The 27,941-nt window shown below is 44.2% G+C and overlaps 1 long non-coding RNA gene across 2 annotated transcripts; it reads left to right on the top strand.

The window, feature by feature from the left end:
• Nucleotides 1-27,487, top strand: LOC138757291 (uncharacterized). 2 transcript variants are annotated; one of them, XR_011353488.1, is made up of 5 exons: nt 1-426; nt 7,647-7,736; nt 7,825-7,934; nt 8,026-8,088; nt 27,164-27,487. It is a non-coding gene; the product is annotated as an uncharacterized lncRNA (long non-coding RNA). The 2 variants fall into 2 exon arrangements; XR_011353487.1 differs by lacking the exons at nt 7,647-7,736; nt 7,825-7,934.
• The last annotated feature ends 454 nt before the right edge of the window (nt 27,488-27,941 follow it).

Below are 27,941 nucleotides of genomic sequence, written 5' to 3'. Positions count from 1 at the left end.
ACTGCCTGTCCAGCTTCAACTGCCTGTCCAGCTTCAACTGCCTCTCCAGCTTCAACTGCCTCTCCAGCTTCAACTGCCTCTCCAGCTTCAACTGCCTCTCCAGCTTCAACTGCCTCTCCAGCTTCAACTGCCTCTCCAGCTTCAACTGCCTGTCCAGCTTCAACTGCCTGTCCAGCTTCAACTGCCTGTCCAGCTTCAACTGCCTGTCCAGCTTCAACTGCCTCTCCAAATGCTGTTCTGTTGCTCCAACTGCCGCTCACTGCTTCACAGCTGGATTCTCCCTTTGTTCTCAGAAGGTCCAAGCAATTGGCAAGTCAGTACAGAGCTCTTAGCAGAAATCCATCCTTTATAATGACAATCCACAGTCCAAAAGGTTCTGCCCATAACAGAACACAGCAGGTCAGATAACATCCAGGAGCAGAAAAGGTTAGTCAACATTTTGAGTCTTAATCCATTATTAGGATGAAGATAAAATGCTAAAATAATATATATATAAAGGTGGAAGCACACTCATGATGATGATAGGACAGAAGGTGTGAGAGATGAAGAGACAGGAGAGGGAGAAACTATTAGGAAGGAATGTGGGAGGTAAAAAAGATCTGCACCTGTAGTTTTTGTGTTTCTCCTTCAAAATACAATCTCTGGGGAGTTGTGAGAGATCCTTATCTCCTGACCACATATTCTAGCGTGCCAGACATATCTTGGCCTATATTTAGGGGAATCACTGGAAGAACACCACCAGCTATCTGTTTTTCACCATTCTGCTGTGCTCCCTGCTGAAAGCTCTTCATTTTGCTGAGCACCACACAAAATGGATGCTAACTTAGTGATTGTTCATTTATTACTGTAATTACACCACTAGGTCACCAGGGGTCATCCCGGTGATCTTGTATATAAAGCAGTCCAGAGCTACAAGCTAACCTTCCAGGTTCGTCTTCCAGAGAGACAAGACCTCTTAGTGTACATAATAGTTTATTAAAGCTGTCTTATACTCGCACTGCTGTTGTGGTTATTGTCAATACAATTACTGACTTGCTTTTAGTTCTGAAGCTGCTGAGGAGCACAACAGATAACAAAGCAAGGTACTAGGTGCATTGGTTTCTGTTTCTTTAAGTGGAAATGGTTTGTTGGAGGATTATGCAGAAAGTATGCAGTTGACTGCACAGTGGCAGTTAGTAAAACTGCTGCCTTACAGTACTTGAGTCCTGGGCTCAATCCCAAATTCAGATCTAGTGTGTGTGTGTGTGTGTGTGTGTGTGTGTGTGTGTGTGTGTGTGTGTGTGTGTGTGTGTGTGTGTGTGTGTGTGTGTGTGTGTGTGTGTGTGTGTGTGTGTGTGGATGGAGAGCCTCTGGGGTCGGTAGGCTCTTTGACCACTGTAACTTGTCTCCACTGTGGAATAAACTAGGGGAGTTGATGAAAATGTGTGGAAAATAAAACCGTTTAGGATAGGAATAGTGCAACAATGGGTGCTTGATGTTCAGTGTTTGCTCAGCTGGTTGAAAAACTGTTGTGCTCTATCTCTCTTTGTCACACCTGACACACAAGGATCTGCTATAATGCTCCAGTCCATGTGTGGTGGTACACCACCGGCCTACTGCAGGGGGCAACCTCTGTACCTGCAGGAGTATAAGGGGACAGGACAACACCTGGCCGGCTGTCAATCAGTCGGCCTGAATGGATCAAGCCCCACCCGGTCGGGTGTCAATCACCCTCTGGGATATAAGCCCGCATCGGCCTCCCGAGGCCTCACTCAGAGTTGCTGCAGCCGCAGCCAGCCTGGCTCTGTGGAAGGCTTTGTGGATTAAAGCCTTTTGTTCAGTCTTTACCTTGTGTGTGTCTGATTCTGTGTAACAGCACACCACAATTTAATCCACAAAATTTTCCCACAGTGGCTATGGAAAAAACTCCTGTGCGCAGGGAGTTTCGAGGTCAACCCACAACACCCGGAAGCCCAGACATGCTTCGAGATCTGACAGCATGCGGTCGAGGCAATCATTGAGGCACACGAGGGTGACATCCTGGACTCCGATCAGAAGAGGTTGGCCCTACTCCGGTCAAAACTGGGTCCCCGTGCCTTCCAGTTAACCAAAGACTGCTCCACGTACAAGAGCGCAATGGACACTCTCGAGAACATGTACAAGCCCCCCATGAATGTGGTCTGTGCAAGGTACCTCCTCAATACTCGAGCCCAGCATCCCGGGGAGATGGCTGAATCTTACCTGGGTCACTTGACTGTGTCTGGCTGAACCTGGGGTAGGTGTAGAGGAGGTCAAGAGGCTGATCCGGGATGCCTTCGTCCGAGGGCTATGCTCGAGGGCCATCCAGCAGAAGCTGCTGGAAGACAACATCTATGCCCTAACCAGGACTGTGGAAGAGATCCAAACCCTGGAAGCAAAAGCCCAGCACGTCGAAGCCTTTGATTCCAGGTTCCCCCAAGCTCCCTCATGGCCCTCTCACACTGCAGCGGGGGAGGAGAATGTCGCTGCAGCAGGCACCCGGCGCCCCTGTAATTACTGTGGGTCCTGGTGTGGGTCAGATCGACTATAGCGCCAAAACTGCCCAGCTAGGAACCAGTATTATTCCCATTGTGGCATGAAAGGCCACTTTACAAAAGTGTGCCTCTCTAAACATGCCGGCAGCTCAGTGGCCCTCTATGACCTCCCCACCTCCCCTGCGGACCCCCCACATGCGCGTGCTGGGTGGCGCCATTGTCCCCGCGACAACTTACCCCTTCCCCGACTTTGACTGCGCAACATCTGGCCCCACCAGCGACTGTCACAGCATATGCCCTGAGCATCTGCACCAGCCCCCACCCTCGCCGGCGCCACTCACTGAGAACTACAGTGATGCCACTTCCGGCTCATGGTGTGACGTCACTTCCGGCTAACGTAACAACGCCACTGCTGCCGGCCATGATGATGTCACTTCCTCTGACGCAGGGGAAGGAAGCCAGCCACACAGCGGCCCCTGGCGACGTTGGGAACAACATGGTTAACATGGCCAATGACCGGGCTGCTGTACCAACGCTCCCCACGCCTCCGGGTGCCATCAGCTGCTGCACGCCGCACCCAGCAACTGATGGCAACGTTTTCAACATGGGCGATGACCAGGCCACCCTACCAACACTCCCCACGCCTCCGGAGGCCATCGGCTACCACATGCTGCACCTCATGACCGATGTCGACATGGTCAACACAGGCAATGACCAGGCCACCCTATTGACGCTCCCCATCCCTCTGGATAGCGACAACTCTAACCCTGAGATGGTCCTGGCTGCTACTAAGTTGACCAGGGACATCCCCCACAATCTCGGGGGCTCAATAATGGATGTACAAGTCAACGGCAGTTAACAAAGTGCCTGTTGGACAGTGGCAACACCAAGAGCTTCATTCACTCCCTAAGGTTAAAGGTCCACCCCACCACCTACTTGATCGCCCTCGCCACCAAGGATAAAACTGTTGGTACCCTCGGGCGCTGCTCGGTCGATATATCGGTGGGAAGAGAGACTTACACAGGATTCAGGCTCCTGGTCATGCCCAAACTCTACGCACCACTCCTCCTGGGCCTGGATTTCCAGTGCCACCTGCAGAGTGTCACCCTTGTCTTCGGGGGGATCCCAACCTCCACTCACATTGCACAACATGACAACGTACCAGCCCCGGCTAACCTGCGGCCTCCTTGCACTGCGCATCACCCCACTGGCGCTCTTTCCACATCTTGCGCTAGGCTGCAAGCCAATCGCCGCCAGAAGTAGGTGCTATTGCGCTGCAGACAGGGACTTCATCAAGGCAGAGGTGCGGCGACTCCTGGTGGAAGGCGTTATAGAGTCCAGTAACAGCCCTTGGAGAGCCCAAGTCGTGGTGGTCAGAGGGGAAAGTAAGCTGAGGATGGTCGTGGATTACAGCCAGACCATTAATTGGTACACCCAATTAATGGTAGATGCCTACCCCCTGACGAGGATCGCCGACATGGTCAATGAGATAGCCCGCTACCAGGTTTTCTCCACGATTGATCTGAAGTCGGTGTATCACCAAATCCCTATCCATCCGAAGGACAAACCCTGCACCGCCTTTGTGCGGACGGATGCCTGTACAAGTTCCACCGGGTTCCTTTTGGGGTCATGAATGGGGTTTCTGTCTTCCAGTGGGAGATGGATCACATGGTAGACTGGCACAAGCTGAAGACGGCGTTCCCATATCTAGATAACGTCACTATCTGCGGCCATGACCAGCAGGACCACGATGCTAACCTGGAAAGATTCCTCCAGACGGCTGTGGAGCTGAGCCTCACTTACAACAAGAAGTGTGTGTTCAGCACCACCTGCCTCACCATCCTGGGGTACATCGTGGCCCATGGAGTTGTCGGCCCAGATCTGGAAAGGATGTACCCATTAATGGAGTTACCCCTCCCCCCCATGCTAAAGGCCCTCTGCAGGTGCCTGGGCCTGTTCACTTATTACTTGTAGTGGGTCCCTCGCGTCTCAGACAAGGTCCACCTTCTGGCCCAAGCCACAACTTTTGCCCTCCCACCTGAGGCACAGGCAGCCTTCACCCGCATCAGGCAAGACATCGTAGACATCACGATGCAGGCTGTGGATGAGGACTCCCCCTTCCAGGTGGAGAGCAATGCCTCTGAGGTGGCCCTCGCTGCTACACTCAACCAAGGGGGGTGCCCCGTCGTCTTCTTCTCCAGGACTGTCCACGGCTCCGAGCTAGGCCACTCACCATTGAAAAGGAGGTCCAGGCGATTGTGGAAGCAGTCCACCACTGGCGCCACTATCTGGCTGGCAGGAGATTCACTCTCCTCACAGACCAGCGGGCTGTGACCTTCATGTTTAACACTACCCACAAGAGCAAGATCAAGAACAAGATCCTGCACTGGAGAGTCGAGCTGGCAACCTACAGCTACGACATCCAGTACCGCCCCGGGAATTTTTACAACTCCCCCGATGCCCTCTCTCGCACATGTGCGTCTATGCATGACGACAGGTTACAGGCATTGCACGAGTCCCTCTGCCATCCGGGTATCACCCAGTTGTACCATTTCGTTAAATCCCGAAATCTGCCGTACACCATCAGGGATGTCAGGGACATGACCGAGGGCTGTCGGGTCTGTGCGGAGTGAAATCCCTGCCTCTTTCACCCCCCCAGGCCCACGTTGTAAAGGCCACTCTGCCTTTCGAGCCTCTCGGCATGGACTTCAAAGGGCCCCTGCCTTCCACGAACCGAAACGTCTACTTCCTCATGGTAGTGGACGAGTACTCACGCTTCCCTTTTTGCCATCCTTATCCGGACACCTCCATAGCCACCATCATCAGGTCCTTGGGGCAGATTTTCACCATGTTTGGCTACCCTGCATTCATCCACAGCGACCGGGGGTCTAGTTTCAAGAGCGACGAGCTGTGCCAGTACCTGATGGCGAGGGGCATCGTGACCAGTCGCATGACAAGCTATAACCCAAGAGGCAATAGGCAAGTAGAATGTGAGAATGGGGTGGTCTGGAAGGCAGTCCTCCTGGCTCTCAGGTCAAAAGGGTGGGCCGTTGAGTACTGGCAGGACACCCTGCCCAAGGTGCTCCATGGCATTCGGTCACTGTTGTGCACGGTTACCAACAAGACTCCTCACGAACGCCTGTTCTCATTCCCCAGGAGGTCGGCGACTGGAATGTCACTCCCAGCATGGCTCACGTTCCCGGGACCAGTGCTTCTGCGTGAGCATGTATGGACACACAAGGCCAAAGCCCTGGTAGAGCAGGTTTTCCTCCTTCATGCAAACGATAACTATGCTTACGTTAGGTTCAGCAGTGGCAGGGAGGACACCATCTCAACCAGGGACCTGGCACCAGCAGGAGCACCCACCACACCACACCACCCTCCAACCCAGGACTACACTGACCGGGCATACATCCCCGTCCCCAGGCAGCTATGCAGCATGCAGGGCCTCCTTGACCACCAGGGGCCCGCATCAGCCTTAGGAGATGAACCTGCCCCCCCCACCCATCCAATACAACCAGCATACGTCGACCCCGGCCCCCCTGGCCACCCCTCCACGCGGCACCACACCAGTCACACACACTCCTGCCGCCAGCCCCCCCACTTCCCCTCTGACCAGGAGCCAGTCCTACGACGGTTACAGAGACCCCAGCGGCCGCCGAATCATCTCAACCTGTAAATATGGTATGTACATAGTGGGTGCGATTCCTTGTTACTGCACCCCCCCCCGGGACAATTTTAAAGAAGGGGGTGAATGTGGTGGTACACCACCAGCCTACTGCAGGGGGAAACCTCTGTACCTGCAGGAGTGTAAGGGGACAGGACAACACCTGGCCGGTTGTCAATCAGTTGGCCTGAATGGATCAAGCCCCACCCAGTCTGGTGTCAATCACCCTCCGGGGTTCAAGTCTGCACCGGCCTCCTGAGGCCTCACTCAGAGTTGCTGCAGCCACAGCCAGCCTGGCTCTGTGGAAGTCTTTGTGGATTAAAGCCTGTTGTATAGTCTTTACCTTGTGTGTGTCTGATTCTGTCTAATAGTGCACCACACCATGTTAAAAGGTCAGGCTAATTTATTTTGTTCAGGAATGCTTGTATTAGATAATGTGTTCAAAATGAAGGAGTTAACGAAGGTGTGAACAACAAGAACCAAGTATGAAAATAAGCAAGCAGAGCATCATATTGTTAAACAGGAACATCTGCAGATGTTCTGACTGTAGTGCATTAAACAAAAGTGCTGGTGAAACTTAGCTGGTCATGCAGCATGTACAGGAAGTAAAGAGTAACCAATGTTTCGGGCTTGAGGCCTACATCAAGGTATGAGCAAAACGCAGGCAGGTGTCTGAATAAAAAGGTGGGGAGAGGAGATGAGAAGAGAGTGGAAGGGGCAGGGGGGAGGAGTCCAGGCTATAGGTGGAAATTAATGGAAGGGAAGAAGAGAAAAAAGCTGAGAAGTGATGGGGGAGGAAATTGGCGAGGGGTTTAGCAGAAACTGGAGAAGTCGATATTAATGCCATCAGATTGGGGAATGGCCAGTTGGATTATAAGGTGGTGTTCTTGGTCATCATTCTTGTTACCACCAAAGTGAGGCTTCCAAAGAAGGTTGACATCTCAGAAGTGATTGGTGTTGTTATAAACATTCCCAGATGTATTTCTGTGGACAAGGCACAAAAGGTGAATCAATCTTAGCAGGATGGGTAGGTCCTGTCAATGACAGGATGGGTAGGTTCTTTAGCACGAGGCTATCCGCAAAAGGGTTTATTATTATAGTGTAGACACACAAGGTTATCGTTTTTATAACTGAAGCTTAGATGGCAATCTAGATCTTTACAATATTGCAAAGCATTTTTGAAAAATAAAACCTTAAAAATTTAACAAAGAATAAATTGTCAATAAGCAACATCCCTCAAGGTGGCTGCATGGAGTGTGCAGATGTGGAATTTGGAGCAAAAATCTATCTGCAGGAGAAACTCAATGGGTCAAGCAGAATCAGTGAGAGAAAAAGAAATGTCAACAGTTTGGGCTAGACTCTTCATTAAGAATGAGAGTGGAGAGGGGGGATAGCCAGTATTACCTGGAGATAACCAGGTTGCAGGCCATTTTGATTCCCTTCCCATCTCCATACCAACATGTGTCTTGTACCTTTTCCACGATCAGAATGAAGCCCACTGTATAACTGAGGAGGAACAGCTTCCCCCTGGGCAGCCAACAGCCCAATGGTATGGACATGGAATTTTCTAATTTTAGGTAAATAGCCCCCTCTCTCTTCCAAGTTACTTCTGATCTTCCCCATTTCCTCACCCCATTTTTAAAAAATGTTTCATTTTTTTTCAAGGCAGAAGATAATTCCAGCCAGTGAAACCCCTGCCACTCAATTACACCCAATTAACTTACAATTAACCTGAGGGGTGCTGGACAAAGTGGCGATTCTCTGCTTTCCTCATGGTAGACAAAGTTAAAGAATTTCATGTATGTTACATTTTAAATTTAGTGTTAAGTGACAATAATGGAACCTTTCACCTTTACTACCCCGTAGGTTTTAGAGGCTGGGAGGAAACTAGAGTAACTGGAGGAACCCCACGGAGGTCACATGGAGAATGTACGTACAAACTCCTTACAGACAATTCTGGATTCAAACTTAGGTTGCTAGTGCTGTGATAATACCATGCTGTCCCCTTATCCACCCTCTCCTGCCTATTCGCCCTCCCCACACATTCTCACTCCCTCCTTCCCTGGTTCCATCCACTTACATTTCTCGTGGCTTCTACCTCCTTCCTCCACCCATCTGGTCCAATCTGTCCTTCCCTAACTTCTCTTCCCCAACAGCTCTCATTGCACCACGACTGTCACCCTCTCTTCCTCACAGATTCCAGCACTGGTAGCCTTTGTCTCCACTCCACCCTGTGCGACTCATCTTTTCTTCCTCTTTCCTCTTTCTCCATTTGTCTGACCTGTCAATCAACTATCTGTGTCTATCATCACTCACCACTGACTAGTGCACCAATTTCCTGCTGACCCTGTCCAACTGCTCCCACCCTGTCCACATTTTACTGACTCTCTCCTCTTTGGGGGTCTCAGTCTTGATGAAAGAATTCCAAGTAATGTTCTCGTACTGATGCCACATTGAAAACTATTTTAAGTAAACCTTCAAAATAATGGTGGGTAAAAGCAATGAGCAATACTTCCAAAAATGAATGAAAGCAGATTGAGAATATCTGAGGGTTGAAATCATATCATTATACATTAATATACCAGCATTTTAATTTAACTTTTAAATGTAATTATTTTTACATTTAATTTAGAGATACAGCATGGTAACAAGGCCTTCCAGTGCACAAGCTTGGGCTGCCTAAAGACACCAATTAACCTACAAATCCCATACATTTTTGGAGTGTGGGAAGAAAACAGGACACTCAGAGGAATCCCACATAGGTTATAAGGAGAATGTACAAACTCCTTACAGACAGCACCGGATTTTATCCCGGTCACTGGCACTCTAATAGTTCTGCATTTCTTCTTTCTTCTTCTTCTTCTTCTTTCTTTGGCTTGGCTTCGCGGATGAAGATTTATGGAGGGGTATGTCCACGTCTGCTGCAGGTTCGTTGGTGACTGACAAGTCCGATACGGGACAGGCAGGCACGGTTGCAGCGGTTGCAATGGAAAATTGGTTGGTTGGGGTTGGGTGTTGGGTTTTTCCTCCTTTGTCTTTTGTCAGTGAGGTGGGCTCTGCAGTCTTCTTCCAAGGAGGTTGCTGCCCGCCGAACTGTGAGGCGCCAAGATGCACGGTTGGAGGCGAGATCAGCCCATTGGCGGTGGTCAATGTGGCAGGCACCAAGAGATTTCTTTAAGCAGTCCTTGTACCTCTTCTTTGGTGCACCTCTGCCTCGGTGGGTGCATTTTAATTTGGATTAAATATTGGGGAAGCACCTTTACTTAGACATGCAAATTTCTCATTTAAAAATTTCAAAACATATGGGGGTTACAAGTTAGTTGGGATATTTGGGTGGCATGGGCTCATGGGCTGGAAGGGCCTGTTACTGTGCTCTATGTCTATATTTAAATTTTATAAAAATTCATCAACACAATTTGAAATATAAAAGGTAAAATTTATATTTTAATTGATGTGCACAATATCTTGCCAAACATCATTTATAATATTGACTAATAAGGAACATACATGGAGCACTACGACCTGCAGGCATACCATGGCATTACAATTAAAATTAAAGTTAAATAACAGGTTTATTCAAAGAATGAGACCAGTGGTTCTCAACATTTTTATTTCCACTCACATACCATTGTAAGTATTCCCTATGCCATAAGTGCTCTGTGATTAGTAAGGGATTGCTTAAGGTGGTAGGTGGATGGAATGAAAAAGTTTGAAAACCACTATTTTAATTGTACCTAATTGGCTCATTATGTGCACCGTTTCATAACTCCAAAGGAAATGGGCCAATGACAATTTTTCTCAAGCAAAATATTTCAGTAACAATAGGGTCTCGAGCAGTGATTCTCAACTTTTCCTTCCCACTCACATACTGCTTTAGCAATCTCTTACTAATCACAGAGCACTAATGGCATAGGGATTACTTAAAGTGGTATGTGAGCGGGAAGAAAAAGGTTGAGAACCCCTGAATTAGACTTTCTGCATCCCTGTGGCAAATTTAGTATAAATCAGCAAATGCTCCTCCTTATTATTGATTTTAGATTGTTGTTTCAGTTGAAGCTGATAAGGTATGTTCATGCTGCTATTCTCATAGTTTTGGAGAATTTACAATAAAGCAATACCAAAACACAAACCCTAAAGGTGAGACATTTATCAGTCCTTGCAGAGGTGCCATTACTCAGTGGCATTTCTGCTTTTGAATTGACAAAAAATTTCCAACAAGTAAACCAAAAGGAACCTAGCTGAATTAAACTTCCAGCAATGTGCTCAGAATTCCTTTAGATTGTACAGCTGCAAAGTCAGTTGAACTATTAAACTGGTTGATTAGGTAGTGCCCAATAATATGTCTTTGGAATAACAAATCCATTTTTTTTCCTGACAATGCTCTGATCTAGCAGAGCTCATCCTGGGGAAAATGGCTGATAGTGAAAGGTAAACTAGCACAAAATATAGATTGCAAAAGTATTAATAATCATATCAAATGGAAAAAAGATGGCCAAAGTGAATATAGACTCCCTGGAAAGCGTGAAGGAGTAATAATATTAGGTACTGCTGAAAGGGGCGAAGCCTTAAAAAACGATTTTGTGTCATTCTTCATGCTGGAGGATATCTCTAAAATACCAAAGAGCAATGTTAAGGGTGACATAGGAGGTGAGGACCTCAGTACAATTGGTATCACTAAAGAGGCAGTGCCAAGCAAAATAGTGGGTCAAAATGCAGATAAGTCCCCTGACATGCATCCCTAGGTAGCTTTTTAAAAAACTTTAAGATTTTCAGATTACATAAAAATGATAATAACATAAAGATAATAACAAAATAAACTGAAACAATGTAAACCCACCCCCCTCCCTCCCACCCTCAGCAAACCCTGCAAGGGGAGCAAAATAAACATATATCAATTAATTACATACATAATATTACATAATATCTCAAACTTATAATAAAAAAATTAAGATATTTCTAAACCCATACTTCCCAAATAAGGAGACCATATCTACACCAAGAAATAATTATCATGCAAATTACACGTTATTTTTTCCATATAAATACAAGATCTCAATTTATTATGTAACATAACATATAACATAACAATTACAGCAGGGAAACAGGCCATTAGGCCCTTCTAGTCCGCACCGAACCAAACACCCCTTTCTAGTCCCACCTCCCTGCACAATGCCCATAACCCTCCATCTTCTTCTCATCCATATACCTGTCCAACCTTTTCTTAAATAATACAATTGTCTCCGCCGCCACTATTTCTCCCGGAAGATCATTCCACACAGCTACCACTCTCTGAGTAAAGAAGTTCCCCCTCATGTTACCTCTAAACCTCTGCCCCTTAATTCTTAACTCATGTCCTCTTGTTTTAAACTTTCCTCCTCTTAACGGAAATAGTCTATCCACATCCATTCTGTCTATCCCTTTCATAATCTTAAATACTTCTATCAAATCCCCTCTCAACCTTCTACGCTCCAAAGAATAAAGACCCAATCTGTCAATCTCTCCCCATACTCCAGATGCTTAAACCCAGGCAACATTCTGGTAAACCTTCTCTGCACTCTCTCCACTCTGTTTATATCCTTCCTATAATTAGGCGACCAGAACTGCACACAGAACTCCAAATTAGGCCGCACCAACGTCTTATACAATCTCAACATCACCTCCCAACTCCTATATTCCATGCAATGATTGATAAAGGCCAGCATACTAAAAGCCTTCTTCACCACCCTATTCACGTGAGTTTCTACCTTCAGGGAACGATGTACCGTTACTCCTAAATCTTTCTGCTCTTCTGTATTCCTCAATGCTCTCCCATTTACCACATATGTCCTATTCTGATTCTTCTTACCAAAATGAAGCACCTCACACTTATCAGCATTAAATTCCATCTGCCATTTTTCAGCCCACTTTTCTAAGCAGCCCAAATCCCTCTGCAATCCTTGAAAACCTTCTTCATTATCCACTATTCCACCTATCTTAGTATCGTCTGCATATTTACTAATCCAATTCACCACCCCATCATCTAGATCATTAATGTATATAACGAACAACAATGGGCCCAATACAGATCCTTGAGGCACACCACTGGTCACCGGCCTCCAACCTGACAGACAATTATCCACTACCACTCTCTGGCCTCTCCCTTTCAGCCAATGTTCAATCCATTTGACTATCTTAAAATTTATACCTAAAGACTGCACCTTCCTAACTAACCTTCCATGTGGTACCTTATCGAAGGCCTTACTGAAGTCCATATAGACAACATCCACTGCGCTACCCTCATCCACATTCCTAGTCACCTCTTCAAAAAATTCAATCAGATTGGTCAAACATGACCTTCCTCCCACAAATCCATGTTGAGTGCTCCTGATCAGACCCTGTCTATCCAGATGTTTATAAGTACTATCTCTAAGAATTTTCTCCATTAATTTACCTACCACAGACGTCAAACTTACAGGCCGATAGTTGCCAGGCTTCCTCCTTGAACCCTTTTTAAATAACGGAACCACATGCGCAATGCGCCAATCCTCCGGCACTATCCCCATATCTAATGACATTTGAAAAATTACCGCCAGAGCCTCTGCTATTTCCTCCTTCACTTCTCTCAATGTCCTGGGGAAGATCCCGTCTGGTCCCGGAGACTTATCCACCTTTATATTCTTCAAAAGCCTTAAAACGACACCTTTTGTAATCTCTATATTCCCCATATTTACCCAATTTGCTTTTTTTATCCCACATCTCCCAATATCCTTCTCCTTAGTGAATACCGAAGAAAAAAAACTGTTCAATATCTCCCCCATTTCTCCAGGTTCCACACACAGTTTTCCACTCTGATTTTCTAAGGGACCAATTTTGTCTCTAGCTTTCCTCTTACCATTAACATATTTGTAGAACTCTTTTGGATTAGTTTTCACCCTGCTTGCCATAGTTTTCTCGTACCTTCTTTTAGCTTTCCTAATTCCTCTCTTAAGATTCCTCTTACATTCAATGTATCTTTCAAACATCTCCTTAACTCCATGCTTCTTATATCTAATGTACGCCTCCCTTTTTCTTCGAACCAAGTTTCCAATATTCCTTGAAAACCACGGCTCTCTCAAACCTTTTGCCCCTCCTTTTAACCTAACAGGAACATAAAGCTTTTGCACTCTCAAAATCTGATCTTTAAAAGACTTCCATCTCTCTACTACATCCTGCCCATAAAACAAATTGTCCCAATGCACACCCTGCAAGTCCTTTCTCATCTCCTCAAATCTAGCTTTTCCCCAATCAAAAACCTCAATCCTTGGCCCTGATTTCTCTCTTTCCATAATGACATTGAAGCTGATGGCATTATGATCACTGGACCCGAAGTGCTCGCCAACACTTACCTCCGTCACTTGACCCATCCCATTTGCCAACAGTAGATCTAACACTGCTCCTTCTCTGGTCGGCACCTCTACATATTGTTGTAAAAAACTATCTTGCACACATTTCACAAACTCTAACCCATCCATTCCTTTCACAGAATGTGTTTCCCAATCTATATGTGGAAAATTAAAATCTCCCATAATTACAACCCTGTGCTTATCACAAATATCTACTATCTCCCTACAGATTTGCTCCTCTAGGTCTCGGTCCCCTCCGGGTGGTCTATAATACACCCCTACAAGTGTAACCTCTCCTTTCCTACTCCTCAGTTCCACCCAAATAGCCTCCGTGGATGTGCCCTCTAATCTATCCTTCCTAGGCACCGCTGTAACTATTTTCACTTCTACATTATCTTTCAAAGTAATTGCAATACATTTCCAAGCTACTGCCAGTGCTAGACGAACAAAAGCCATCTGAAACTTGTCCAACCCCAAACCAGTCAAAGATACAGTATAACCCAACAAAAAAAAATTCTAATGGCAGTTTAATCCTAAGTAATTTTCAAAAAATACTCTAATTTTTTTCCCAAAAAGGTTGAACTTTATCACAAAGCCAAACTACATGTAAAAATATTCCAGTATATAATCGACATCTAAAACATAAATCCGAATTACTAAATCCATATCTTTTCAATTTCTCAGGAGTCAAATACAATTGATGTAAGAAATTATAATTAACTAAACCATATCTTACATTAAGTTATTTAGTCACTCCATCTTGACACATAACCTCCCAATCATCCTGAGGTCTATCATAAGATAAATCTTCTTCCCATTTATTTCTAGATTTATTTAAATTTGGTTTATTCATACTATTATATCCCAGCTACTGTTTTGGAGGTCTGTACTAACTGCCAACAATGTCTTTTTACCCTTTCCATTTCTGAACTCAATCAAAAATTATTCTATATCTTCTGACTGTATTTCACCTCTTCTAATGATTTAATGTTATTCCTTACCAATAGAGCAATGCCATACCCACTGGTTACCTACCTATGCTTTCAATCACTGTGTATCGGACATTCAGCTCCCAATGACATTGATCCTTTAGCCATGACTTTGTGATGTCCACAGCATCATACCTGCCAATATGCAGCTGTACTACAAGATCATCACTTTATTTCTTATGCTGTGTGCAATTAAATACAAAACCTTTGGCACTATATTTGTTACTTGTGTACCTGCTGCACTGTATCTCATCCCAGTGGCTGCAATTTTCCCCTATCTGCCTGTCCTTTCACAAAAACTCCTTGCCAGTTGTCCCTACTTGTCTGCCAATCCCTTCTTCCTCTGCTTTCACTTTGGTTCCCACCCCCTATAAATAGAGTTTAACCTGCCTCTCCCCCATAATAGCAAACCTCCCTGCCAGATTGGTTCTCCTTGAGTTCAGGTGCAACCCATTCCACTTGGACAGTCACCACTTCCAATAATCCAAAAACTTGTAACACTGCCCCCTGCAACATCCCTTCAGCCACTCATTTGTGTACACTATCTTCTTATTCTGATCTTCCCAAGTTCATGGCACCAGGAGTGATCCAGAAATTACCACCTTGGGAGTCCTGCTCTTCTGCCTCCTTCCTATCTCCCTAAACTCACTTTGCAGGACCTCTACCCCAATCCTGCTGATGTCATTGATACCGATATGTAACATGGCTGCTCACTCTTCACTTTAAGAATATTCTGCACCCACTCAAAAACATCCTGGACTTGAGCACCTGGGAGGCAACACACTATCCTGGAGTCTCTTATGTGGCCAGAGAATCTCCTACCTGTTTATCGAGTCCCCTATTCCTGACTTCACCCTTCCCTTCTAAGGGTCAGAGGTGACTTGGGAGTGCTAGTGCAGGAATCAGAAAGTTATTTTGCAGGAACAACAGGTAATTAAGAAGGAATGTTGGGGTTTTGCTGGAGGGATTGAATTAAAGAAATGGAAGGTTCTGTTGCAATTGTACAGGGTATTGGAGAGTGTGCAGTTCTAGTCTCATATGAGAAATTATATACTGGTTTTGGAGGTGATGTAGAGTTGGTTCAATAGGTTGATTATGGAGATGAGAGGGATAGCTTATGAGGAGAGATTGGGGCACCAGGAGAGGCAATTTTATTGAAAATAGAATGTTACGAAAGGGATAGATAAGATAGAGGACAGGAAAGTTGTTTCAACCTTTAGGCAAGACCATAACTAGGGAATATTGCCTCAAGATCAAGAAATAGATTTATGATGTAGATGGGAAGGAATTGCTTTTCCCAGAAAGCAGTGAATCTGTGGAATTCTCTGCCCAAGGAAGTAGTAGAGGCTATCTCATTCATTTTATTTAAGACACACTTAGATATTGCACATTAGGGGAATTAAGGCCTAGGGTGACTGTACATGTGGAATGTAAGGCCCGTGGTTAGACCACACTTGGAGTACTGTGGCCAGTTCTGGTCACCTCATTATAGGACAGACGTGGAAGCATTGGAAAAGGAGCAGAGGAGATTTACCAGGATGATACCTGGTTTAGAGAGGATGCATTATGAGTAGAAATTAAGGCCCATGGTCAGATCAGCAATTATCTTATTAAATGCTAGAGCAGACTCAATGGGCAAGATGGAGATATGGGCTGGACACAGACAAATAGGACTTGTTTGGTCAGCATCGGTGCTTTCATGCTGGAGATTTGTGACTCCATCAAATGCAATTGGCCAATCTGCTTTTGGTCTCACTTGTGCAGCAGAGTTCATGCCAAGGGCGCTGAATGTAGTACATTAGGTTGGATGAGTACATATGAAGCTCTGTCTCATTGTTTGTAGCCCTGGACAGAGCTGAGGGAGGAGATGTCAGGGTGTTTACACCTTGTGCATGATGGGATGGAAAGATGAATGGAGAGGGAAGAGCTGATCAGGAAGTCATGGAGGGAATAATCCCTGTGAAAGTGGAAAGGAATATATAACTGGTAATAGTGGGATTGCATTGAAGCTGGCAGACATATTGAATAAAGGTATGTTGATGCAAAGGCTTGGATGGTGGAAAGTGAGCACCAAAGGAATGGTGGTGAAACAAGGAAGTATGTGTGCAGGCATTAGGGCTGAGTGCAAACATAAATAAGCTAGCAGCAGGTGACACAGCATCCATGGAAAATAAAGGGTAACCAGTGTTTTGGGCCGAGCCCTTCATCAAATAATGAGCAAAAAACAGGCAGGCGCCTGATTAAAAATTCAAATTTCTGTTAAACCTTTCCCCCAAGCCTCTCTCTTTCCCGACACCTCTGTCTCCTCTCCTTCACTCCCCATCTTCTATCAGAGAGCTACCCTCTTACCTCCCCCTCCATTGCTTCTCAGCGTTTGTTCTCTCTACAAACTGAGAGATCTTGGGGTCTGTGTTCATAGAACTTTCAAAACTACTGCACAGGGTGATAGTGTTGTTGAGAAGTCATATGGTGTGTTGGCAATTAAAGCATGGAATAATCTTCACCCTACTATACTCACACAACCAGACCCAATGAAATTGAAGACCACTCTTCTTCAAACATCTCCTCCTTAAGCACAACCTTCCCCACCTCCAGTTAAATTTCCATATGGAATATTTTGGAGGATTAAGAACCAAGACCTTCATTAACATAGAACAGTTCAGCACAGTACAGGCCCTTCGCCCACAATGTTGTGCCAATCTTTAGATCTGGGCTTCCACATAACCTTCCACTTTAAATTCATCCACATGCTTGTCCAGTAGTCTCTTGCATTTCACCAACGAACCTGCCTCCACCACTGACCCAGGTCATGCATTCCATGCATCAACCACTCTCTGGGTAAAAAGCCTTCCTCTGATATCTCCCCTGAACTTCCCACCCATTATCTTAAAGCCATGCCCTCTTAGGTGCCTGAGGAAAGAGGCACTTCTATACCTCTATCATGTCTCCTCTCATCTTCTCTCCAAAGAGGAAAGCACTAGCTCCCATAATTTCTACTCATAATGCATCCTCTCTAAACCAGGTATCATCCTGGTAAATCTCCTCTGCTCCTTTTCCAATGCTTCCACGTCTGTCCTAAAATGAGGTGACCAGAACTGGCCACAGTACTCCAAATGAGGTCTAACCAGAGTTTTGTAGAACTGCATCATTACCTCAATGCTCTTAAACTCAATCCCTTGACTTATGATCACCCCATAAGCTTTCTTAACCACCCTGTCTACCTGTGAGGCATCTGTTGTCATGGACCCCCAAATCCCTCTGCTCTTCCACACTACCAAGAATCCTGCCATTAACCTCATACTCTGCCTTGAAGTTTGTCCATCCAAAGTGTATCACCTCACACTTCTCCTGATTGAACTCAGGATACAGAGCTGGGGTGAAAAGTGGTAGATGGAGTTCAATGTCCCTCTGCAATCTTCTACAATCCTCTAAGCTATCCATCAACCTTTGTGTCATCTGCAAATGTATTAACCCACCCCTCTACCCCCTCATCCAAGTTGTTAATAAAAATCATGAAAACCAGAGTTCACAGAACTGATCTTTGTGGGAAACCACTAGTCATAGCCCTCCAATCTGAATGTACTCCCTCCACCACAACTCTCAGCTTTCTACAGGCCAAGCTTGCCTGGATCCCATACCTTTTGACTTTCTGTATGATGCTGAAACAAGCCATGAAAGACCTCAACAATGAAGACGCTGTTTACATCCGGTACCGCACGGATGGCAGTCTCTTCAATCTGAGGCGCCTGCAAGCACACACCAAGACACAAGAGTAACTTGTCCGTGAACTACTCTTTGCAGATGATGCCGCTTTAGTTGCCCATTCAGAGCCAGCTCTTCAGCGCTTGACGTCCTGTTTTGCGGAAACTGCCAAAATGTTTGGCCTGGAAGTCAGCCTGAAGAAAACTGAGGTCCTCCATCAGCCAGCTCCCCACCATGACTACCAGTCCCCCCACATCTCCATCGGGCACACAAAACTCAAAACAGTCAACCAGTTTTCCTATCTCGGCTGCACCATTTCATCGGATGCAAGGATCGACGACGAGATAGACAACAGACTCACCAAGGCAAATAGCGCCTTTGCAAGACTACACAAAAGAGTCTGGAAAAACAACCAACTGAAAAACCTCACAAAGATTAGCGTATACAGAGCCATTGTCATACCCACACTTCTGTTCGGCTCCGAATCATGGGTCCTTTACCGGCATCACCTACGGCTCCTAGAACGCTTCCACCAGCGTTGTCTCCGCTCCATCCTCAACATTCATTGGAGCGACTTCATCTCCAACATTGAAGTACTCAAGATGGCAGAGGCCGACAGCATCGAATCCACCCTGCTGAAGATCAAACTGCGCTTGGTAGGTCACATCTCCAGAATGGAGGACCATTGCCTTCCCAAGATTGTGCTATATGGCAAGCTCTCCACTGGCTACCGAGACAGAAGTGCACCAAAGAAGAGGTACAAGATCTGCCTAAAGAAAGCTCTTGGTGCCTACCACATTGACCATCGCCAGTGGCTGATATCGCCTCAAACCGTGCATCTTGGTGCCTCACAGTTCGGCGGGCAGCAACCACCTTTGAAGAAGACCGCAGAGCCCACCTCACTGTCAAAAGGCAAAGGAGGAAAAGCCCAACACCCAACCCCAACAAACCAATTTTCCCTTGCAACCGCTGCAACCGTGTCTGCCTATCCCGCATCAGACTTGTCAGCCACGAACGAGCCTGCAGCTGACGTGGACATTACCCCTCCATAAATCTTCGACCGTGAAGCCAAGCCAAAGAAGATAGCCTACCATGCAGAACATTGTCAAATGCCTTACTAAAATCCTTGTAGACCACATCCACTGAACTACCCTCATCAATATATCTAGTCACCTCCTCAAAGAACTCTATCTGGCTTGTTGACTGTCCCTGATCAGTCCATGATTCTCTAAATGCCCGTAGATCCTATTTCTAACAATCCTTCCCAACAGTAGGCTCACTGGTCTATAATTACCAGACTTTCCCTACTACCTTTTTTGAACAAGGGGACAACATTTGCCACCCTCCAACCTTCCAGTATCATTCCTGTGGATAACAAGGACACAAATATCCTTTCCAGGGGCTCAGCAATCTCTTCCCTCACTTCGTGGAGCGGCCTGGGGAATATTCTATCAGGACCCGGAGACTTATCTCTACTAATGCATTTTAGCTGCTCCAACACATACTCTCTCTTAATATCAACATACTCTGGAGCATTAACACCGCCCATATTGTTCTCACCATTATCAAGGTCCCTCTGCTTGGTGAATACTGAAGAGAAGTATTCATGCACTTCCACAGCCTCCAGGTACATCTTCCCACATTCTAATCAGTCCTACGTTCACTCTTGTCATCCTTCTGTTCTTTACATAAGTGAAGATTGCCTTGGTGTTTTCCCTAACCCTACTCGCCAAGGCCATCTCATCTCCCCATCTTGGCCTCCTCAGTCCCCTCTTAAGCTCCTTCCTTGCTACCCGATATTCTTCAAGAGACCTATCTGATCCTTGCTGCCTTCTTCCACCTGTACGCTGCCTTCTTCCACCTGACTAGATTTTCCACCTTTTTTGTCAATCATGGTTCCTTAACCCTACTATTCTTTCTCTTCCTCACCAGGACATATTTATCCCTAACAATCAGCAAGAGATCCATAAACATCCATCACATCTTCATAGTACTTTTCCCTGCAAAAATATCATACCAATTCACATCTGCAAGTTCTAGCCTTATAGATTCATAATTTGCTCTTCCCAATTAAATATTTTCCTGTCCTCTCTGACTCTATCCTTGTGCATGACAATGTTAAGTGCCAGGGAATGGTGGTCACTGTCCCCCAAACATTGGAGGATTGACTAATAGGCTGAGCAGGCTGAAGCCTAGGGGCCCGGAGGGTAAGGGGCCTGAGCCCCTAGGCTTCAGCACCTACTCAGTAAATGTCTCTTCTTACTGCACCTGCGTGATTGAAGCTGGCGTTGACTGCGGTCCAGAGTTGGCGTCACGCTGATGCATGTGGCTGTTTCTGAGAGATGGCAGCTGTGGGCTGGCAGCATGAAGATTTTGCGGTGACAGCAGTGTGTGCAATCCTCCACTTTCCCATCAAACTATTAGATTCTTAATGTCTAATTCGGGTAGAGATATTAGAAATCTAATAGTTTGGTGGGAAGTTGGAGGATGAATGGTGGTGGGGATGGGGACCTCTCCCTGCCCAGTGGGACGGGAACCAGGAATGTGACCTCTCTCTGTTCAGCGGGACAGGGACAAGGGCAAGAGGAGGAGAGCCAATCTTTATTGGGAAGTTGAAGAGGCATTCTTTGCCAGGAAAATGACTGAACCTTGGAATTTGTGGTATTGTGGTGTCCGCCGGTAAAGGGAAGAATCAAAGCAGGAGTGTGATTGAGGTGCAGACAGTGAGTTCTGAGCGAATGTCAACATTCTCTCCCTCTTTTTCCCCCCACCAATCCTCTTCACCCCTCTCTTTACAGGTGCTTTCATGTGTGTTGGGTGTTTCCAGCACTTTCTGTTTAATTCAACATTTTTGCAGAATGTTGAGGGGCCCAGGCAGGGCGGGAGGGACAGAGTAGATTACAACTCTGGGGCACAATCTTGGAGTCACGGAGGAAACAGAGATTATGTTTCCATTCTTCAAGGACTCTGTGATGGGACTGAAATAAACCGTGAACTTTATGTAGTTGTAGACCAAGACCTGGGAAATAACAATGAACTGAGATAGCTATTTACTACATTCTTTATAGTAAATTCCTATTGCCAGTGAAATGACTGCTAGTTAATCACAGATTGTAATCCCATATTATCTCTCCACTCTGCCCGGGCCAGTCTGTTCTAACACCATGAAGTATAAATAGTGCAACATTTCGAATGTTAGATTTGTTAAACAGAAAGCCTGCAGAGTTAGGGTCGAGTGAAATACAGAAACATGCCAGAGGAGAAGCTGAACTCACAGTTGTAAATTGAGTTGTAAGGTCACAATACTGGAGTGTCTGTAGGAGGTAAAAATGTATTATCAGGGTTGGTGCCAGAACAAATGTTAAAGGTGGGGGGGAGGAGTGGGGTCATTGGAATGTTAGAGGTAGGCACATTCCAGTTGTTGAGAATTCGCTCACCAGGTGCAGGGGGTGCTGTCGACTAAAAATGTGCCCACTTGGGGGCATGGGGTGGGTGCTGTCGGATGCGTAGGACATATCTGTTCCAACAGACATGGCTGGGTGGAGGTGGAGAGTTGCTAGTATGCGTCAATGGTGACGCTTAATGCATGCTAATGACGCGGCCGGGTGGGGCTGACAGCTTGCAATGACTGCGAGTGGGGGCTGTTTCATCTTGTATTCATATGTATAAGTTCTTAGTCAGCAAATGGATGAAGGAAAATGTTCTTTACTTTAAAGTTGATATAAACAGCACATGAGGCATGCTGTGGGGCTGCAAAGCCACCATTACAGATCTTGTATGCTCTACCTCCTGTTTTGTGTCAGCCCCTTGCTGACAGCCAAGTATAATCAATCAAGAGCTATAATCCTTAAGGCATTGCTAGTTACATTGCAACCATGATCACTATCATTGCAGGGGAGCCACAGCATTAGGATGGGTCCATGTCCGCGAATGCCCTTCCCCTTGGCGCTGACCCTGTGTATTATCGATCACATGGAAAACTTCAGTTGGAGAAATAGTGTGAGAATAGTTGGCCTGAGAGAAGGTGTAGAAGGCAGAAATGCTGTGAAATTTTTCGAGACTTGGATTCCTCAAGTCCTTCACACTGACGAACTTGATGAGCATGGTCACCATACGCTCCCGCCCTCAACCCATTCTAGTCAGACTACTAAGCTTCAAAGACAGAGAGACAATCTTGAGAATTGCATTTGAACATTCACAAATACCCGCTCTCCAATATGCAATGTTGTACCTAGCAAATTTGAGAGTGGAAATCTCAGAAGGTAATAGAAGATTCTTTAAAATGAAGGAAGAGGTGGAAGAACTTCATTCAACAATTATGAAGAAGATGAAGAGAAAGGAAAGCAGACAGAAGAAAAGTTGACTGTGAAAAAACTAATGTAAATAAGATATTTTATGGACATAGTAAAGTTTTATTTTTTGTGAAGGTTGTCTTAATTATATTAAGAAATGTCAAAATTTCATCCTATCTATGGCTCTTGGGAACTCAGAAATTTGAAAGAAGGTATCGAAGATAACAGCACGGTTCAAACTCTGGCTTAAGGGGGTAATGGTGCCAGCAGGGGAGTTTAGTTTGAAAGATGGCGCTTTAGGATGGGATTCTTCTTTTTCATCCCTGAAGGTTTCAGCGGCTTTTATTCGTGGGCCTCAGGGACTCACTGTCTACTTCACTGTTGGGGTGCAGCTTGTACAATTTTTAATGAGAGGGCACAGATCATGAAACTGTTTACATATTTATTTATATGTGCAGAATTTACAAAACACTGCTATGGATAAGGCATTGAAATTTATAAGTTTTAATGTTAACGATTTGAACGAGTGGTCAAGAGGAAAAGAATACTTACATATTTTTAAAAGTTGAAAGATGATGTGATATTTCTCCAAGAAACACATCTCATGAAAGTAGAACATGATAAATTAAAACAATTATGGGTGGGACAAGTCTATTCTTCATCATTTAATTCAAAAGCTGGGGGAGTGGCAATTTTAATCAATAAAACTGTTCTGATAGTTATAGAGAATATTTCAAAAGATCAAGCGGGCAGATATGTAATGATAAACCACGGATGTTGATGAATATTCATGCTCCAAATTACGACAATATGACCTTTATGAAGGATGTGTTTTTAAAAGCAGCAGAGGGAAGGCAAAATATACTGATCAGAGGGGACTTTAATTTTTGTCTAGACCAAATACTTGATAAGTTAGCAAGAATAGTAACAAGAGCTAAGGTGGCTAAGATAAACCTTTCATTTATCAAAGGTTTAAATTTGATGGATGTATGGTGGCAATTCAAACTCAAGGAAAGAGACTACTCATTTTATTCTAAAATGCATGATTCACATACAAGAATAGACTTGTTTTTGCTATTGCCAAGTCTAAACAATAGAGTAGAAAAAACAGATTACCTACCCAGATTACACTCGGATCATTCACCACAGACCTTAGAAATAAAAATACCAGAGCAACAAAAAAGTATGTATAGATGGTGATTGAATACACTGTTGTTAAAAAAGAGGATTTTAAACAATTTATAAGATAACAGATTGAAATTTTCTGTGAAATAAATTGAGGGTCAACTGTCAATAGCTTTTTGATATGGGATACTTTAAAGGAATACCTACAAGGACAAATCATTTCATTCACAAAAAAAATTAAGAGAGTTTAATGCCAAAGTGAATAAATTGGAGAAAGAAAAAGGAGAATTAGAAAAAGAATATCAAAGAACAGGGGAACAACACAAATATAGAACAGTGGAAAATAAGAAAATTCATTATAACACTTTACAAACATACAGAACAGAAAAGGCAATATTAAACACAAAACAGAAATATTACGAATTAGGAAAAAGGGGACATAAAATATTAGCATGGCAATTGAAGGCTGAAGAGTCTGCAAGACTGCAAGAACTATAAATGGTATACAGAAGGAAAACAGTACAATCTCATATAACGGAAAGAAATAAATGAAACATTCAGACAATCTGATTCACCAGGAGATGAGATTGAAATAGAGGAATTTATGGATCATGTGGAACTCCCGAAATTGAATGATAAAGATAGATAAGAAATGGATTTACATTTCATTAGGAAGGAAATTGAGAAAACATTAGGACCTCTTTAAGCTAATAAAGCCCCAGGCAAAGACAGATTTCCACTCGAGGTTTACAAAGAATTTAAGAATCTATTAATGTTGTTATTTATGGATGTAATAGACTCCTGTTCGGCTCCGAATCATGGGTCCTCTACCGGCATCACCTACAGCTCCTAGAACACTTCCACCAGCGTTGTCTCCGCTCCATCCTCAACATTCATTGGAGCGACTTCATCCCTAACATCGAAGTACTCGAGATGGCAGAGGCCGACAGCATCAAATCCACGCTGCTGAAGATCCAACTGCGCTGGGTAGGTCACATCTCCAGAATGGAGGACCATCGCCTTCCCAAGATCGTGTTATATGGCGAGCTCTCCACTGGCCACCGTGACAGAGGTGCACCAAAAAGAGGTACAAGGACTGCCTAAAGAAATCTCTTGGTGCCTGCCACATTGACCACTGTTAGTGGGCTGATCTCGCCTCAAACCGTGCATCTTGGCGCTTCACAGTTCGGTGGGCAGCAACCTCCTTTGAAGAAAACCGCAGAGCCCACCTAACTGACAAAAGACAAAGGAGGAAAAACCCAACACCCAACCCCAACCAACCAATTTTCCCCTGCAACCACTGTAACCGTGTCTGCCTGTCTCGCATCGGACTTGTCAGCCACAAACGAGCCTGCAGCTGACGTGGACATTTACCCCTCCATAAATCTTCGTCCGCGAAGCCAAGCCAAAGAAAAGAGTGAGTAGTAGAAATACAGACATTACCAGACTCTTTCTCAATAGCAATAATTATTGTGTTACCTAAAAAGAACAGAAATCCACTTAAATCTCTTCTTATCGATCAATATCTCTATTAAATACAGATTATAAAATAATAGCAAAACCACTGGTGAACAGGTTAGGACAGTATTTACCTAAGTTAATGCATACAGATCAAGTGGGATTTGTTAAAGCCAGACAAGCATCAAATAATCTGGCAAGATTGTTTAACCCAATCAAGACAGAATCCTAACATAGTAGTATCATTAGCCACAGAAAAAGCATTTGATAGAGTTGAATGGCTGTTTTTGTTTAAAACATTGGAAATGTTGAGTATATGACAAGGATTTATTAACTGGATTAGGGCATTATATCAAAAACAACAAGCAAAAATAATAACTAACAGCCCAATATCAGGAATGTTCCCGTTAAGCCAATCAAGTAGCCATATTGCGGACTGCTACAAAAACGGTATCTTAATGTCATTTGAACAAATGAAGCAAACCCATGAAATTCCAAATGGTACTTGCCTTTGCTATCTGCAATTAGGGGCTTTTCTAGGAGAAATTTGGGGAAATGACATGACTCCTCTGGGAGTAAGTGCATTGGAACACACATTATCGATAGGTAATATACCCAAATTTATTACCTGAATATATTATGCCCTACAAATGGAAGAGATAAATCCTGGATTGCATAGAGGAAGAAAAAGATATGAAGCAGTTCTGACAGTAAATATAACAGAACAATCTTGATCTGAATAGTGCAAAGATGGGGTAACATCATGTATTAATGCGTGGTAATGGCGAGTGGCATCTAACTTTTTGCATCAACTATATTTGACCCCACAAAGACTACATAAATCAAAAGCAGAAATATCAGATAGATGCTTTCGATGTGAAATAGAGGAAGAATGAGAGGAGATCTTATAGAAACATAAAGGATTATAAAGGGTATGGATAGGATAGATGTAGGAAGGTTTTTTGAGCTGGCCAGGGAAACTAAAATGAGAGGACACAGTCTCAAGATTCGGGGGAGTAGATTTAGGACAGAGATGAGAAAAAATAGTTTTTTCCCAGAGAGTAGTGAATGTTTGGAATTCTCTGACCAGGGAAGTGGTTGAGGCTGCTTCATTAAACATATTTAAAATTTGGTTAGATAAATTTTTACATGATAGAGGAATTAGGGGATATGGGGAGAAGGCAGGTAGGTGGAGTTAGGTCATAAATTAGATCAGCCATGATCTTATTGAATGGCGGAGCAGCCTCGATGGGCCATTTTTGGCCTACTCCTGTTCCTACTTCCTATGTTCCTATGTTCCTAAGTAACATTTCTCCATTCTGTATGGTCATACACGAAAGTTAATCCTTTCTGGCAAGAAATATCAGAAGTCTTAACAAGGATTACCAGAGTTAACTTTCCAGATAAACTGGAACAATATTTACTGGGAAATTTTATAGATATTAGTAATAAACTCAGAGTTTCAAACATCTTTTATTAAGATTGTATTGGCGGTAGTCAAGAAATGTGTAGCAGTTACATGAAGTCAGATACACTAATTGCTCTGACACGATGGGTCTCAGAAATGGACAGCTGTATACCAATGGAGAAGTTCACATATAAGAAACAAACATGATACATTCCTCAAGATCTGGCAACACACTTGAAATATGTTGGTGCATAAGTACAATAATGCTGCTGTAAATTCATGGTCTTCCCTCTATTTTGTAACTTCTTTTAATAGAATGTGGACTGTTAGCTCCAACCCTGGATGGAAAGACAGAATATTCATCTTTTTTTGTGTTAAAGGGAAGTGGGTAGTAGGGGAGGCTATATTGTTTATTGTCTGTAAATTTTGTTTTATTCAATTTATGTTTCGTTAAGTTAATATATTCAATTAACAGAAATTTATGAAAAAATTGTATGTTTTAAGAAAACTTGTATTTTACATTAAACTGTAAACAGACTATTTTATTTAATTTATGTAAAAGATGTATATTTGATATGTTTGAAAGCCAAAACTAAAATATTTTTAAAAAAAGGTGAACTCACTCTTTTCCATCCCACCCCCCCCCCCCCCCCACCATGTGATCTACAGGAATCGTTGTCTGAAGAGGACATGCAAAATCATCAAGGAACCCTTCCACCCTGCACAGCATCTTTCAGCCGCTCCCATCGGGGAAGGAGCATCAGAACCATCATCACCAAGTTAAGGAACAGCTTCTTCCCAAAGGCAGAGAATGCTGAATGACCAAAGAAACTGCTCACACTAACCACCCAAGACTCTCATTTATACAAAACAATATTTATTTGTTTGTATAGGTGGTGGTGTGTCTGCATGTTTTGCACTGAGGACCAGAGAATGCTGTTTAGTCAGGTTATACTTGCACAATCAGATGAAAATAAACTTGATTTGACTTGACTTGACTGAATATTACAGCTATATAAGACCTTGGTTAGACTCCACTTGGAATATTATGTTCAGTCTGGTCACCTCATTATAGGAAAAATATTAATTCTAAAGAGAGGATTCAGAGGAAACCGAGGATGTTGCTTGGTTTGGAGAGCATGCCTTAGGTTGAGTGCACTTTGTGTTTTTTCCTTGAAGTGATGGTGGATGAAGAGTGACCTGATGCAGGCTGGAAGCTTATTTCCCCAAGTCTGAAATGGTTAACATCAGGGAGTATAGTTTTTAAATGCTTGGGAATAAGTACATGAGGGATATTGGAGGTAAGTTTTTCACTCAAAGAATGGTGGGTGCATGGAATTTTCTGTCAGCAATGATGGTGGAGTCAGGTATAATTGGAATTTTTAAGAGGCTGTTAGATAAGTACATGGAACTGGGAAAAGTGGAAGGTCATGACATAGGGAAAATC

The sequence above is a fragment of the Narcine bancroftii genome, chromosome 3 (assembly GCF_036971445.1).
Source record: "Narcine bancroftii isolate sNarBan1 chromosome 3, sNarBan1.hap1, whole genome shotgun sequence".
Lineage (NCBI taxonomy): Eukaryota > Metazoa > Chordata > Chondrichthyes > Torpediniformes > Narcinidae > Narcine > Narcine bancroftii.
This window is presented reverse-complemented; position numbering and strand designations above follow the sequence as displayed.